Below are 14,629 nucleotides of genomic sequence, written 5' to 3' on the forward strand. Positions count from 1 at the left end.
CTTGAGCTAGCGCCACTTCTGGCTTTTTTCTTTTTGCTTATGTGGTGCTGAGGAATTGAACCCAGGGCCTCAGGCATGCAACGCAAGCGCTCTACCACTGAGCCAGCTTCCCAGCCCTCTTTTAGAGATATTAAGTCCTAGCTGGGCACTGGTGACTCACATTTGTTATCCTAGCTTCTAGGAGGCTGAGATCTGAGGATCACAATTCAAAGCCAGCCTGAAAAGTCTGTGATATTCTTACTCTAATTAACCACCCCCAAAACCAGATGTGTAGCTGTTGCTTAAAGAAGTAGAGTGCTAGTCTTGAGCAAAAAAGTTCTGGGACGTTGCCCAGGCCATGACTAAAGCTCCACAACTGATAAAAAGTAAAATAAAGTACAATATTGAGTCCTTTAGTCATAGGACAGGGTTATTTTTTCCATTTCAGTGGATCTACTTGACTTTAAAGGCATTTTTCCATTTCCAAATCACTCATCTTTTTATTGTTGATGTTCTGTGGTGGTCTTGGTGCTTGAATTCAGGATAGGAGCTATCCTTGAGCTTCATTTAGCACGAAGCTAGTACTGTACCACTTGAAATACAGGTCACTTCCAGGTTTTTGGTGATTAATTGGATCTAGGATGTGGTGCAGGAGGAAGGGGAGTAGAAGGAATGGATTGGGGGTGTCCCTCCTTACCCTGGTGCTTTAGTCATATGAGATGGAAAGTTTGCTGAAAATGGGCAGGTCTCCTGAATTGTCCAAGATGGGGGAATCTGACCCAGCATGGCTCCTGCTGTACTGCACAGGTAGCCTTGACCCAACAGAGAATTCTGAGGGGTGGCATGAGAATCAAACATGTGAGAGAACTCAGACATGGATCAGAATAGGAAGGTGGTGGGGTAGACATGAAAGGCAGCCCCATGAAAGAGGTAAAGAACAAATACCTGACTCTAGAAGGTGAAGGGGTTATTGGTGCCATCAGGAAGGTTGGGTGAGCCCAGGAGGTCATCGGCAATCAGGATGGGTGTTGGGATGATCGACGTGGGGCTATCTAACAGCCTCGTGGTGGCAGCAGTCTCATTGGCACTGGAAAATCCAGCAAAGCTAAAGCTATGCTGGAGATAGGGAAGGTCTGCAGAAAGGTCCTGGCCAGGGCTCTGTGTTCCTTGGCTTTGAGGATGAAGTGGCAGCAGGGCTCATAGAGGCAAAGGTTGGTGACATGGAAGGTACTAGATCTTGCACTTGGGATGGCAGGCTAGGCTGTGGAGCTTATGGATGCTGTGCATGAAGTGACACTTGTCTCTATATTTATAGGTGTTTTCTTCAAATTGGAGGAACAGCTAGTTCTTATAGCGACTGGAGTTGACCTGCCTCTTTTGGTCTGCTTCTGATTGGGCAGCAGCTGCTCAGCACCTGTGAGAAAGAGCAGTCTCTGAAGCTGCTGTCCCTAGAGTACAAGACTGGGACTGGCTCACCCTTCAGGTAGCTGATGACCTAGCTCTGGTGGAACTTGGTGCTGGGCAGGGTGTTGGCCAAGTGCCTCCAAGGGAAACACCTCAGCAGCAGGAGAGACCACTGCCTTCCTGTCCAGCAAGCAGCCCATTCTCTGGGAGCTCTGTCATTGAGCATCTTGGCAACCAAAACTTGCATAAAGCTTCTCTCAAGTTGAAAATGGTGGCAGATATGAGTGGGGTAGTCATTGTGGACACTGACAGAGGACAAAGGTGCAGATTTGGTGTCATGAAGGTCCTGATGTGGGGAAGGTGCTTACTCTGCCACTTAGGTCAGGAGTCCCACATGTCTAATCCCAGGGCCCCTCACCTTTCTCACTCTGCCCTCATAGAACTTTAAGTGGATTTTTTTGTTTTCTTTTTAGATTATAAAATGTCAGTGCATCAAATACAAGGGATTGCTGCATATTAATTGGGTTGCATGTAGTCAGGTTTTTTGTTGTTTTTCGTAAGTCGTGGGGCTTGAACTCTGGACTTGGGCACTATCCCTGTGCTCTTCAGCTCAAGACGAACATTCTACTGCTTGAGCCACAGCACCACTTCCGGTATTCTAGTGGTTAATTTGAGATAAGAGTCTCACTGACTTTTCTGCTGGGCTGGCTTTGAACTGTGATCCTTAGATCTCAGCCTCCTGAGTAGCTAGAATTACAGGCGTGAGCCACTAGCACCCGGCAAGTAGTCAGTTTTTCATCAGAACAAATACCTGAGAAAAGTATCTTCTGAAGTGAGATTATGTGTGTGGAAGATAGGAAGAAAAATGAGAAAAACTGGAAATGTTGGCAGAGGCTGTAATTTGGGCTTTTGGGGAACAGTGCAAGGATATTATACATTCAGTGGCACTTTGAAGCAAGGTAGTAAGACCCTCTCACAAATATTAAATAAAAAAGGGATAGAGGCACAGTTCAAATGTTAGAGCATTGCCTAGTGTGTGTCTGGCCTGGAGTTCACTCCCTAGCCCCAGAGATTTGACTTGGAAGGGGCTAATCTGAGTGTTACATGTAATCAATAGCAGGTTCTCTAGCACTGATCTTTTGATTAAATTGAATTAATGTGTGTGTGTGTGTGTGTGTGTGTGTGTGTAGGTGGTATGGTGTAAGAGATAGCAACTGAGTTTCAATCTTCTGAAGGTGAATATCTAGTTTTCCCAGCACCATTTTCAGATCCAATTTTTTCTCTGGTAAAAATGGAACAGTATTGATTCAGTTCACTCTAGAAAGATAGAAGGTAGACAGGGACACAAAAGAAATATTTTGGTCCAGTATTCTGTTTAAATACAGAGCTCAAGCTTTTTGTTTTAGCTTTTAGTTTTGTGGCGGGCACTCTGCCACTTGAGCAACACTTTCACTCCCAGCTTTTTCCTGGTGAGTTGATGAGAAGTGTCTCTTGAGTAAGTAGTATTATAGGCCTGAGCTTCGGGTACTGAGCTACAAAAGAAAACAAATTTAAATTTTCTAATAGGTTTATTTTTACAGCATAGTTATGGTATAATACAGGTATATCATTATATCCCATACATATTGTGGATTGTTTTCTTGTGCTTTTGTTTTGTTCCAAGGGCTTGAACTCAGGGTCTAGGTGCTATCCCTGAGCTTTTTTGGTCAAGACTGTTGCTTTACCACACTTTGATCCACACTTTGGATCCACACTTTGTGTTCACACATGGATCAAAGAGAAGGGTTACAAAAATATTTTCTTTTCTTTCTTGCATCTTCTTGAAGGTGTTGGAGAAGAGAAGACCTTTGACAAATGGGGCTATTGGGTATTTATTGTGAGATGTCTGCTTATCAAATTAAGACATTGTTCAAAGAGCACATTTGAACCAGTCTGTGTTTACATATACAGCATCCAGAAATAATGAAAAACAAAACCAATCAAAAAAGAGAATAATCATTCATTTTCCTGAGTATGAAAACCCAGGAAAATGTTTCTATGCCCTATGAACTTTGACCCCACATGCTATAGCAGGATTATTTTGGTATAGATTTTCTGGCCCCCTTCATCACACATAGCAGGAGGAGTGCAGGAGGAGCAGCTTAGCAGGAAAGCAGCTAGGCAGTGTTGAGATGCAATGCAGCCCCCTTATGGACCTTCTTGATCTAGGTTCTGAAGAGGATGCTTCAAGGTAGGGGCAGTGGGAGTCAACCCCAGAATGGTCAAGCTGAAATCCTGAAAGCCTGTGAACAGCTTTCTATGCCCTGGATTGAGTGAGTTTGCTGATTCTTACATTCATATTCTTCACCCAATAAACAAACATGGCACCTCAAAGCAGAGTCCTGGGCCTGCCCTAGTCCTTGTGAGTGAAAGGTGCTGGAAGCATAGGAAGTACAGTGATCTAGCAGGCAAATCTGGAGGCCTGAAATGCTATGGAAATGGCAGCCCTGGTTACTCAGAACCAACAGATATCCCTTGCATTGGCCCTGAATTCCAGGAGACTTGGCAGTTACCTCTCAATTCTGTGACAAGTAGGCTAAAGGCAATTCTGTCTGATGAATGGTGACAAGATGCCTAGAATTACCAACTCAGGCCCTAGGAAAGGCTGGAGTTCCAACTCCAATCTCCACTAATCATAAACCAAGGCCAACCAGCTGTATCAATAAAGCCATGTGTCTCCTTGGATAGTAGTTGGAGCTGGCAACAAGTGTCTCACACCTATAATTCTAGATACTCAAAAGGCTCAGATCTAGAGTTTGCAGAAAAATATGGACAGAAAAGTCCTGAGACTCATATTTCCAGTTAACTAACAAAAAAAACTCAGTGAAACTTTGGCTTAAGAAGTATAGCGCCAAGTGCTATACTTGAGTGAAAAAGCTGAGTGAGAGTGTGAGACTTTTAGTTTAAATCCCAATACTGCTGTTCACACAAGGTGTGTACTTACACACACATGCACATATCTCTGTGCATCACCTCCTTCTGGGATGCAATAATAGATGCTGAGAGTTAGCTCTAGTATCAATATTAACTCATTTCCAGTTTGATGACTGTATTCTACACACAGCAGTAGTGTGAAAGCTTCTCAGAAAATGAGTCCCACCATGCTTACAGTGACTGAGGATGGGCATAGGTGCATCCCTTCTGCTAGCTTTTGAGGGACCTCACTGTGCATCTGTGGACATTGTCTGTTCAGAAAAATAGCCTCTTCCCACAGTCACCAACAGCCACCAGAATGTGGGGAGAACTGGTCTGAGTAATGATCACAGGATCTTTATTTCATCTTTGTTAGATGTTTTTGCCTCATGTGGAGTCAGGATGTATGGCAAAGATGATTTTAATAGTTTGATGCACAAAGAGATCATTGAACAATTACTGATATTTACCATGTAAGCACAGGGTACCAACAACAACAGTGATTACATATTCTATTGATGATTCTTTGTTTTTGTTGTTGTTGTTCATGGGAATTGAACTTGAGGCCTGGGTACTGTCCCTTGAGATTTTTTTCACTGAAGGCTGGAGTTCAATCACTTGAGCCACATTTGGCATTTTTGTGGTTATTTGGAGATAATAGTCACTTGGAAGCCTGGAGCTGGATGTTCACCCCTGTAAGCTTAATTACTTAGAAGTCTGAGATCTGAGTGTCAAGATTCAAACCGCCTGGGTCAGAAAGTCCATGAGAGTCTTATCTCAAGTTACCATCCCCCAAAAGTCAACTGGGATCATCATATCTCAGCTTCCTGACTATCTTGGATTGCAAGTGTGAGCCATCAGCAGTTTATTTGTAACAAATAAGCAAATAATAAAATAAATAATAATTGTAAAATAAATAATAAATACTATCTCTTTAAATAGTTTTAAAGAGATTTTCATTTTATTTCATGTGGACAATGTTGATCAGTGTTACCCTTTCCATTATTGTCTACCCTCCTTTTGTTTGAACACAGAGTCTCTGTATATTCCATGTGATCTTCTTGTTTCAGTTTCTTGAGTGTTGAGATTATAGGCATGCACCACAATGCTAAGCTTTGTAAGTCTTATTCTCAAACCAAAACAGAATGCCAAGCAATATTTTCCTAGTTTCTGCTGCACTACATTACAAATATGCATTAAGAATGTCAGACTTTTCACACCCTGAAAATGTGGTACACTGACATCACACTGCATACAATATGCATGGTACATGGGGAAGTTAGCCAAGTGGTCTACGCTAACCTGACACTGAGTCCCATGTAAACCCAGGTGTATTCTGATGCTGCTGGGTGAAATATTCAATAGATGTCTGTTAAATCTGGTTGATCTATGCAGTTGTTCAGATCTGCAGTTTCTCTGTTGAGTTTTTGCCGAGTTGATCTATCTAGTGGAGTGAGTGGTGTGTTAAAGTCCCTAACAATTAGTCTTTGGATCTATGTGGAATTTGAGTTAAAGTAGTGTTTCTTGGATAAATTTGTGTGCTCTTTTGTTTGGTGTATGGAGATTTATAATTGTAATATCCTCCTGAAGGAGCAATCCCTTAATTAGTATGTAGCGACCTTCTTTATCTCTTCTCACTAATTTTAATTTGAAGTCTATTTTATCTGATATTAGTATTGCAACTCCTGCCTGTTTATGAGGGCCATTTGCTTGGTAGATTTTGTTCCAGCCTTTCACATTGAAAATGTGTTTGTTTTTAAGGGCAAGGTGTGACTTCTGAAGGCAGCAGATATAAGGATCTTGCTTTTTAATCCAACTAGACAGTCTATGTCGCTTAATTGGAGACTTAAGTCTGTTAATGTTGAGAGATAGGACTGAGAGGTATTTGGGAGTTCCTACCATTTTATCCACCTTCTTGGGGGCTATGGCAACTAGGTTCTTCCTATGGTTCTTGGATTTTCAGTTTGGGTGAGGTTTCTTGGCCTTTATTGTGGTCTTCTATGTATAGGACATGTTTAAAAATCTTTTATAGGGCTGGTTTGGTGGAGATGTATTGTTTCAGTTTTTCTTTGCTATGGAAGGTTTTTATTTGACCTGAGGTTATGAAGGAGAGTTTAGCTGGATACAGTATTCTTGCTTGATAGTTGTTTGTCTTTAGGGCATGGCATACATCATTGCAGGCTCTTCTTGCTTTGATTGTCTCTGCTGAGAAATCTGAGGTGATTCTAATTAGTTTCCCTTTATACGTGATTGATCTTTTCTCCTTGACAACTTTAAGGATCTTTTCCTTGGTCTGAATTGATCCTGTGCAGATTACAACATGATGGTGGGATGTCCTGTTTTGGTCTGGTCTATTTGGAGTACTAAAAGCTTCTTGTGTCTGAATAGGCCTATCTTTTTGCATGTTTGGGAAGTTCTCTGCTAAGATCCTATTAAACAAATTTCCTAGACCATTACCTTCTGTCTCTAGGTGCTCCTCTACAACTATTATCCTCAGATTAAGGCTTCTGATGGTGTCTTCAAAATGTTGAATAGATCTACCATATTTCTTGGATTTGTCTTGGATGGTTGAATGTTCTTTCTCTATAATATCTAGGCTGTCTTCAATCCCTGGGATTCGATCTTCTGCATGGTCTAACCTACTATCAAGACTTTCTACTTTGTTTTTCATTTCTTTTCCTTCTAATTGTTTGGCTTTGTTGGGGGTTTGTTATAGATCTTGTATGAACTTCTTTACTTCCTTAATTTGTGTTCAGTGTTTATTCTCAAGTCACTTAGTTGATTGGTTATGGTTTCCCTGAACTCCCATTCCTGGAAGGTGATTTCTGAGGATTGCAGTTCAAAGCCAGTCCTGGCAGGAGCGTCTGTGAGACTCCTATCTCCAATTAACCACCAGAAAACCTGAAAGTTGTGCTGTGGCTCAAGTGGTAAAGTGCACACCTTGAGCTAAAGAACTCAGGGATCGTGTCCATGCCTAGAGCTCAGGGATCATGCCCAGACCCAGAAATCAAGCCCCACGACCAACAAAAAGAAAAAAAAAAGGAATGGGTTAAATGTTAAATAAATCTGAACTTATTTTAGGTTCTATGAATTCAGGAAATGTTACAATAATGGAAATACATTTTATTTCATAATATCAGGATTTGAGATCAAATGGGTATTATGATTCCTGTTATAGAACAAGATAGATTCAGAGTTAAGAGTGAAAAAATCTGTAGGGTTTAGGAAAACCTGCAATTTATTTCAAGAATTACAAGTCAATTTCAGTTAGGATGACACAAAATGAGGGATTTTCATAAATTATATAATTGGGATACCATTAGGGTCAAGTTTATGGTTAGGATTACAGCCATGATTAGGGTTAGAGTGAAGGAGAAAAAAATGAGGCTCAAATTGAAGGTAAATTTTAGAATAAGCCTGGTAAGAGTTAGAATGAATGTGAACTAGAGTATTGCTATATTAGAATCTACTTACAATCAGCTTATGGTTATTCTCAATGTTCCAGTTAAGGTTAAGTTTAGGGTTAGAAAATGACTAAGGTATTGGGAAAAAATTGTAACCTATGTTTGGAAGCCTTATTTGAATCAAGTCAGGATGAGTGAAAATTAGTTTACTTGTGTTAGTGTTGACATATAATTTATATTAAGATTAGGGTCAGTATTTTGTTCTGATTATGGTTAGTGTTATGAATAGGAATATTTTTAGTATGAAATTGAGTTTTCACTAAAAAGTGGACGCAAAAAATGTGAGATTGAATAGTAACTAGAGCATTATCATTATATTTATTTCTCAGTGATCATTCTTGTAATGATTAATGAGAGTTTTCCAGCCAGGTTTCAGTTGAGAGTTAGCTTAAGTAATGGACTAGATGATGAGTAAATCTGAAACTGTTTTAGGGTACAGGGAAACTACCATATTTTTCCTGATGTGAGAATTTGAGGACACATAATGGTTCATGTTAGGGAACAATATAACTTCAGATGTAGAGTCAGGAAATTTGTGGGAATTAGGGCAAATTGAAATTCATTTCCATAGTGCAAACTGGAGCATTCACTAGAATGAATAAAAACTAGAATATTTTTCTTAAACATTAGAATTGGACTATCATTAGGGTGAAAGTTAGGTTTCCATTCTAGATGGGCTTAATGTTAGCATTAGGGAAATGGAAAATTTAGGGTCTAATTGAAAGTAAATTTTTGAAAAACAAGTCAAGTTACAATTAGGATGAATGTGAAATAGGAAACTGTTCATAATAGAAGGATTAGGGTATGATTAGTGTGAGGGTTAGCCTGAATGTTCCAGTTAGGGTTCGGGTTAGAAAAATGGCAGGATATTTAAGTAAAACTAAAAACTATTTTGAGAAAGATGAGTTGAATCAAAGATAGGATAAATAAAAACTAATATATTTGTGTGGCTTTTAGAATTCAAAGGCAATTGGTTCTAGGGTTGTGGTTACTTTTCTAATTTATGAACTAATGAATTAAAGGCATAATTCTTTCATTCTTACAAACCAAGACAGTCACAATTTGGGGAACAAACTCAATTTTCTACATGAAAATGTGTCTTAAAATATTTTCAAACATAAATAATAGTGAACAAGGTGTCATTTATTAAAATTAGGTAAGTTGATGATACAGCTTTCAAAAATATACAAACACATGGAACAGAAACTCAGACATCTTATCAGAAAAAACAGATATTCTACTTGCTCTAGTTGGGAAATTGTCTGTATGTGTGTGTTTGTGTGTATGTGCACGTGTGTGCATGAGTGCGTGTGTGCATGCGTGCATGTGCGAGTGTGCGTGCACCCACCACAGGTCTTTAACTCAGGCCTGGGTTCTGTCATCATCTTATTCAGTGCAAGGATGGCACTAAACCACTTAGCCACAAGTCTTCTTCTGGCTTTTTAGCAGTTAATTTGAGATACATATCACATGGATTTTCCTGTCTGGACTTAATCTTATGATCCCCAGCAATCCTTGGATTAGTGTTACTGTGGGTGTTACCACAAAGTGATAGTTCATTAATCTGGGAACAATATAGAAGTACTTGTGCAAGATACAAAGTAACCAGTTCATTAATTTGGGAGTAACACAGGATCACATTAGATTGCCTTCAAACACATTGTTTCTGATGAGTTTATCTGAACCCCAAGACATAATCAAAACCTATTAGCCAGAATGTATGAAGTAGCACATATTTATGGCACAGGATATGTACAATGAATTAAATCCTGAATCAAAAGTCTTTGTTGGTTTTGCTATTTAAAAACAAATCAGAAATAGATGGTCATTGAGATGAAGCCTAGACTGGAGGCCTGTAGTGAGCAGCAGAGCATCTGCATAGTGAGCACAAGGCACTGAGTCCCAACCCCCAGGACCATAAAGAAGAGGTAGAAGAAAGTGAAAGTGTAGGAGAAAGAGGAAAGGAAAGGAGGAGAAAGGTGTAAGAGAGGAGGAAAGGCATAGCAGGAGGAAGAAGAGGAGGGGACAGGGAGAAAGTTGAAGGGAAAAGGGATGTAAGAGGGAAACAGGACCCTGGGGAAAAGAAGCAGGAGAGGAGACAGAAGGAGAAAGATAAATGTAATATAACAACAAGAATTGTTGGAAAAATTTTTGCATAAGTGATCTGCATGTGCATGGCAGAATTATTTTTAATCAGTGAGAAAGCTAGCACGGTGACAATATGGGTGATACCTGTTGTTCGGTCATTTTATTTTCTTTCTTCAGTGAGGAGTTCAGAAGAAATCCTGTTTGGTGTTTGACAGATATATTCAGGATTTCTTTTTCATGAATTAAACATGGGAAGGAACTATATGCAACCTCCCTTAATTAAAAAAAGAATAGAAGCTATATTTATTAGTATTACTGTGCATGAGGAAATCGTGGAGATTTTTGGTTAATTCAAAGGGCTCCATGCAAAAATATACGACAAGAGGGAATTAAAACTGTTTTTAAAGTATAATACATTATCATTGATGAGAAGTTTTAGTGGATGTTTTTCTTTTTCTTTTTCTTTTTCTTTTTGCCAGTTGTTCAGTGCAGCAGCAAAGCTGTACCCTGGAGCCCTTTCGAAGTCACCACATGAACCTCAATTTCTGTAGTCCCTGTGGGTGTGGGTGCCTCCTCAGGTCACCCGTTGAGAAGTGGGGTCCCCTTCCTTCTGGTGGATGTACAGTGAGGGGATGTGTATGCATGCTCCCCAGCATTGCCAGATGAGCCCCACCCATCCTTCCCACCTCCCTTCCCAGTCTCAGTTGCTCCATTTCACTCAGGATCTGGCAGCTATGGGGCTGGAGTTGAATCCACTGCTGCCTTCTCCTCCTCCAGCGGTGCTGGTACTGGTCTGCAGTGGTCTTAGGTGAGAGTGCCATCCCAGGGAGACTCCGTTCTGAGGTCACTGCCTGCCCTCATGGGTGTAGGGTCTGGGGACACCATGTTTGTACACTGTAGAGTCCACGGGAGAAGGAAGGCTGGGTGGGCAGTCCACCCCTTTGAGGCCAGGCAGCCCAGCTGTGGTTCACTTATCAGTCATTTATTTATTTATTTATTTATTGTGAAAACACCATACAGAGGGGTTACAATTACAAGGGCAATGAGTACATTTCTTTTTTTTTGGGGGGGGGGTCCGGTTGTGAGGCCTGAACTCTGGGCCTGGGCGATGTCCCTCAGCTCTTCAGCTCAAGGCTAGCGCTCTACCACTTGAGCCACAGTGCCACTTCCGGCTTTTTGCTTATGTGGTGCTGAGGAATCGAACCCAGGACCTCATGCATGCAAGGCAAGCACTCTACCACTGGGCCACCTTCCCAGCCCCAATGAGTACATTTCTTATCAAGCCCTTTCCCATCCTCCTACCCCCACCACCAAAATTGTAAAGTTCATTTTTCGACATAACGACTTGTACATCTCCTTGTTGCAATGAGTCCACCTGTATCCCTATTTAAACTATTTGTTTTTGCCCTTCCCCTCCACAAATTATACCAACAGCAAATACAGAGAGAGCAGGGGGTATTCAAATGTTTTTCTTTCACTCGATTATTTCTAACATATTTATAAGATGATTTCTTTGTTGCTTTGTATGTCCCTCCTCCACGGTATAACCCCTGCTCTCACCTCATCAGTCTTTAAGGTGGTCTGGAGACTGGAGTTGTGTGCTGGCCCCTCTGCCAGAAGGCTTGTGACAGCTGCACAGCTCAGCACCCTGGAGCCCCTTTAGCATCCCCACAGACTTCCATTTTCTGGTCCCTGTGAACTCGGGTATGGGCTCATCCCTGCATATGCCCATCAGTGCCAGAGGAGTCTGGACTTTCAATGCACCAGCTGCAGCACCAGGGGCCTGAAGTCCTTTGGCTTTGCTGTGTAGCCTCCTCCGTCCTTTTGGTCTGCATGGGCCCAGATCTGGGTGACATTCTGGGGATGCTCCGTTTGGAGGCTCACTCCCTACCCTTGTTGTGCTCCAAAGCAGGGAAATGGGTCTGGCCTTGGCAGTGTAGTCCACACAGATGGAAGGCAGGACTTGGGGTCTGCCTTGCCTTCCCTCCTGGCTTTGGCCCCTGAGGCTGGTTTGCTTGATCTGGTCACTGATGGAGCCTTGTTGGCCGCAGCCCACCACAACAAGTGCTGCACCTGCTGCAGCAGCAATGTGATGTCCTGGGTCCCCTCAGGGTCACCACAGGGACCTCTGATGGGTCTACATGCGCTGGGTGTGGGTGTCATCCCAGGACTCCCATTAGGAAGTGCCACTCCCCTTTGTGGTACTGGAAGCAAGAGGTGCCACATATAATTTCTACGTTCTAACATTTTCCTTCACTGAGATAAACAGAACTGGGAGATTTAAAAAACTTTTATAAAAACCAAATATTTAACCTATATCACTTCAACCTGTTAAACTATTGTAATATTTTTTATCTAGTAGTAATTCTTTTTTTTTTTTTTTTTTTTTTTTTTGCTGGTCATGGGGCCTGAACTCTGGGTCTGGGCGCTGTCCCTCAGCTCTTCAGCTCAAGTCTAGCGCTCTACCACTGGAGCCACAGCGCCACTTCCAGCTTTTTCTGTTTATGTGGTGCTGAGGAATCGAACCCAAGTCCTCATGCTTGCAAGGCATGCACTCTACCGCTGAGCCACTTTCCCAGCCCTCTAGTAGTAATTCTTTCTGTAATTACTTATTTTACTTTTGAATGTAACTAATAAATATTTTGTGTGTGTTTTACTATTCTAGTATAACTTCGTTTGCACTACTTACATACAATTTTTTTTCAAATTCTGATATTCAATCATGTGTTTTGGATAAGAGTTTTGTTGTACTTTTATTTCAGTTTGCCATTATGGCCTTATAAATACAAACAATAAAATCCATTTTTGTTAGTATCAAGAAAAATGATTTTGGACTATAGACTCAAGGATATAGCATTATATATCATACAGTAATATGTATCACTTTGTTTAAAACTGCTCCATAAAATAAGTAGTAATTCAGGTGGCAGCCACTTCATCTGGCATGCTGATCCCTCTGGTGAAGTAGGATCCTAGTGGCAGTCTGTCCAAATCGGGCCCTTGTGGGCACCTCGCCTGGGACTGTGGGAGAAGATCAGGGTACACCTCCTGTTGGGCTAGGGCAGCAACCCAGTAGCTTCTGTGTGAATGACACAGTGCCACTGACTCACATCTAGCACCTGCCTGCCCCGTGGGCCTGGGCTCTGAGGATCAGCCCCTGGGAGCACACACACACCGTGGGGCAGAGACCGCCCACCTAGGAAGGAGTGCAGACTGAATAGAAGCCACTCTGTGGGCCAGCTTGTACAGTATTTATCCTTCATGAAGCAGGGGACAATTCTGCTCCACTGTGGGGAGAAGAAAAGAAAGACAGGCCCAGGAGGGGTGATGCCAACTTTTGTATTCAGGCTGGCAAGGAAACTTTCCTCCACGCACTCTCCAGCAGGCTCAGGAAGCCCTTCCATGCTCCTGGTCGATGGAGTAGTAGCCAGGAAACTCACGTCTGATACTCCTGGCTGCTCTTTTGGGTTTGTTTGTTAATTTATTCAGAGAGCCTCTCCCTCAGACAGCAAAGTTATATTCTGGGTTTTGTAAAACGTTCTGCATCTGAGCATTCTCAGTGTTTGGTTTTTGTGTTGTTTCTTGTAAATGGGTTGTAAAATTTGTGTTTTAGGTTTTGAGGTGCAGGAAGAGGAGCCAGAATATGAACACAGTTTCCTATAAGCCTTTCATCTAAAACTGAAAACAGATTCTCTCTAAAACTGCATTTCAGGAAATAAATTTGAGAGGGGAAAAGGCTTTTTTATCATGAGATCAAAATGTGCTATTTTTATATGCATGTTTTATACGTTCAAAATACAATTAAGTAATTCACTATCTAGGAACAATTTTTCAGATCTAAGATATAAGTGTTTTGGGAGCTAGAGGCAGGGTTATTGTGAGCTTTATCCAAAGGGAGGGAAGGAAGTTAAAATCCATAGATGACTTTGTAGAATCAAAATGGTAATACAAAATAAGAATCACAAAAAACCCTCTGTGCTATTCGGGGTCTTTTATTCTTCCATAATAATTTTTGGATTGCTTCTTCTATTTCATTTAAGAGTGAGATTGGGATATTGATAGGTATCACATTGAATTTGGATATAGCTTTTGGCAGTATTGCCATTTTCATGATGTTAATCCTCCCAATTCATGAGCATGGGAGGTTTCCCACTTCCTTAGTTCTGCTTTCTTTTTCTTTTTAAGGTTTTTAAAGTTTCCATCACAGAGGTCCTTCACCTCTTAAGTTAACTCCTAGGTATTTTATTTTTTTGTGCGGCTATTAAAAAGGGGTTGCTTTCCTAATTTCAGCCATACTCTTATTGTTATTGGAATACAGGAAAGTCATTGGTTTCCGAGGGTTAATTTTATACTCTGCTAGTTTGCAAAAATTTCTGATCAGCTCAAGTAACTTGGGAGTGGAGTCATGGAGTTCTTTAAATACAAGATCATGTCATCTGCAAAGAGGGAGAGTTTTACTTCATCTTTCTCTATTTGGATCCCCTTTCAGTTTGCATCTTGTCTTACTGCCCCAGCTAGCATTCTAATATTAAGTTGAAGAGGAGTGGAGAGAGTAGACAGTTTTAATCTCACTCCTGTATTTATAAGAAATGGCTGTAACTTTTCACCATTAAGTATAATACTGGCTGTAGGTTTGTCAATCCTTAACAGAAAGAACAGTACTGGAACAATATCAATTCCAAATTTCAAACTCTACTAAAAAGCCATAGTAAAAGAACAGCTTGGTACTGACACAAGAATGG

The 14,629-nt window shown here is 41.1% G+C and overlaps 1 pseudogene; it reads right to left on the bottom strand.

Annotated features, from left to right (window-relative positions):
• Positions 1-685: 685 nt before the first annotated feature.
• Positions 686-1,680, bottom strand: LOC138829889 (mRNA decay activator protein ZFP36L1-like; annotated as a pseudogene).
• Positions 1,681-14,629: the final 12,949 nt, after the last annotated feature.

Source organism: Dipodomys merriami, unplaced genomic scaffold, assembly GCF_024711535.1.
Source record: "Dipodomys merriami isolate MVZ:Mamm:240054 unplaced genomic scaffold, mDipMer1.0.p SCAF_1781, whole genome shotgun sequence".
Taxonomy (NCBI): domain Eukaryota; kingdom Metazoa; phylum Chordata; class Mammalia; order Rodentia; family Heteromyidae; genus Dipodomys; species Dipodomys merriami.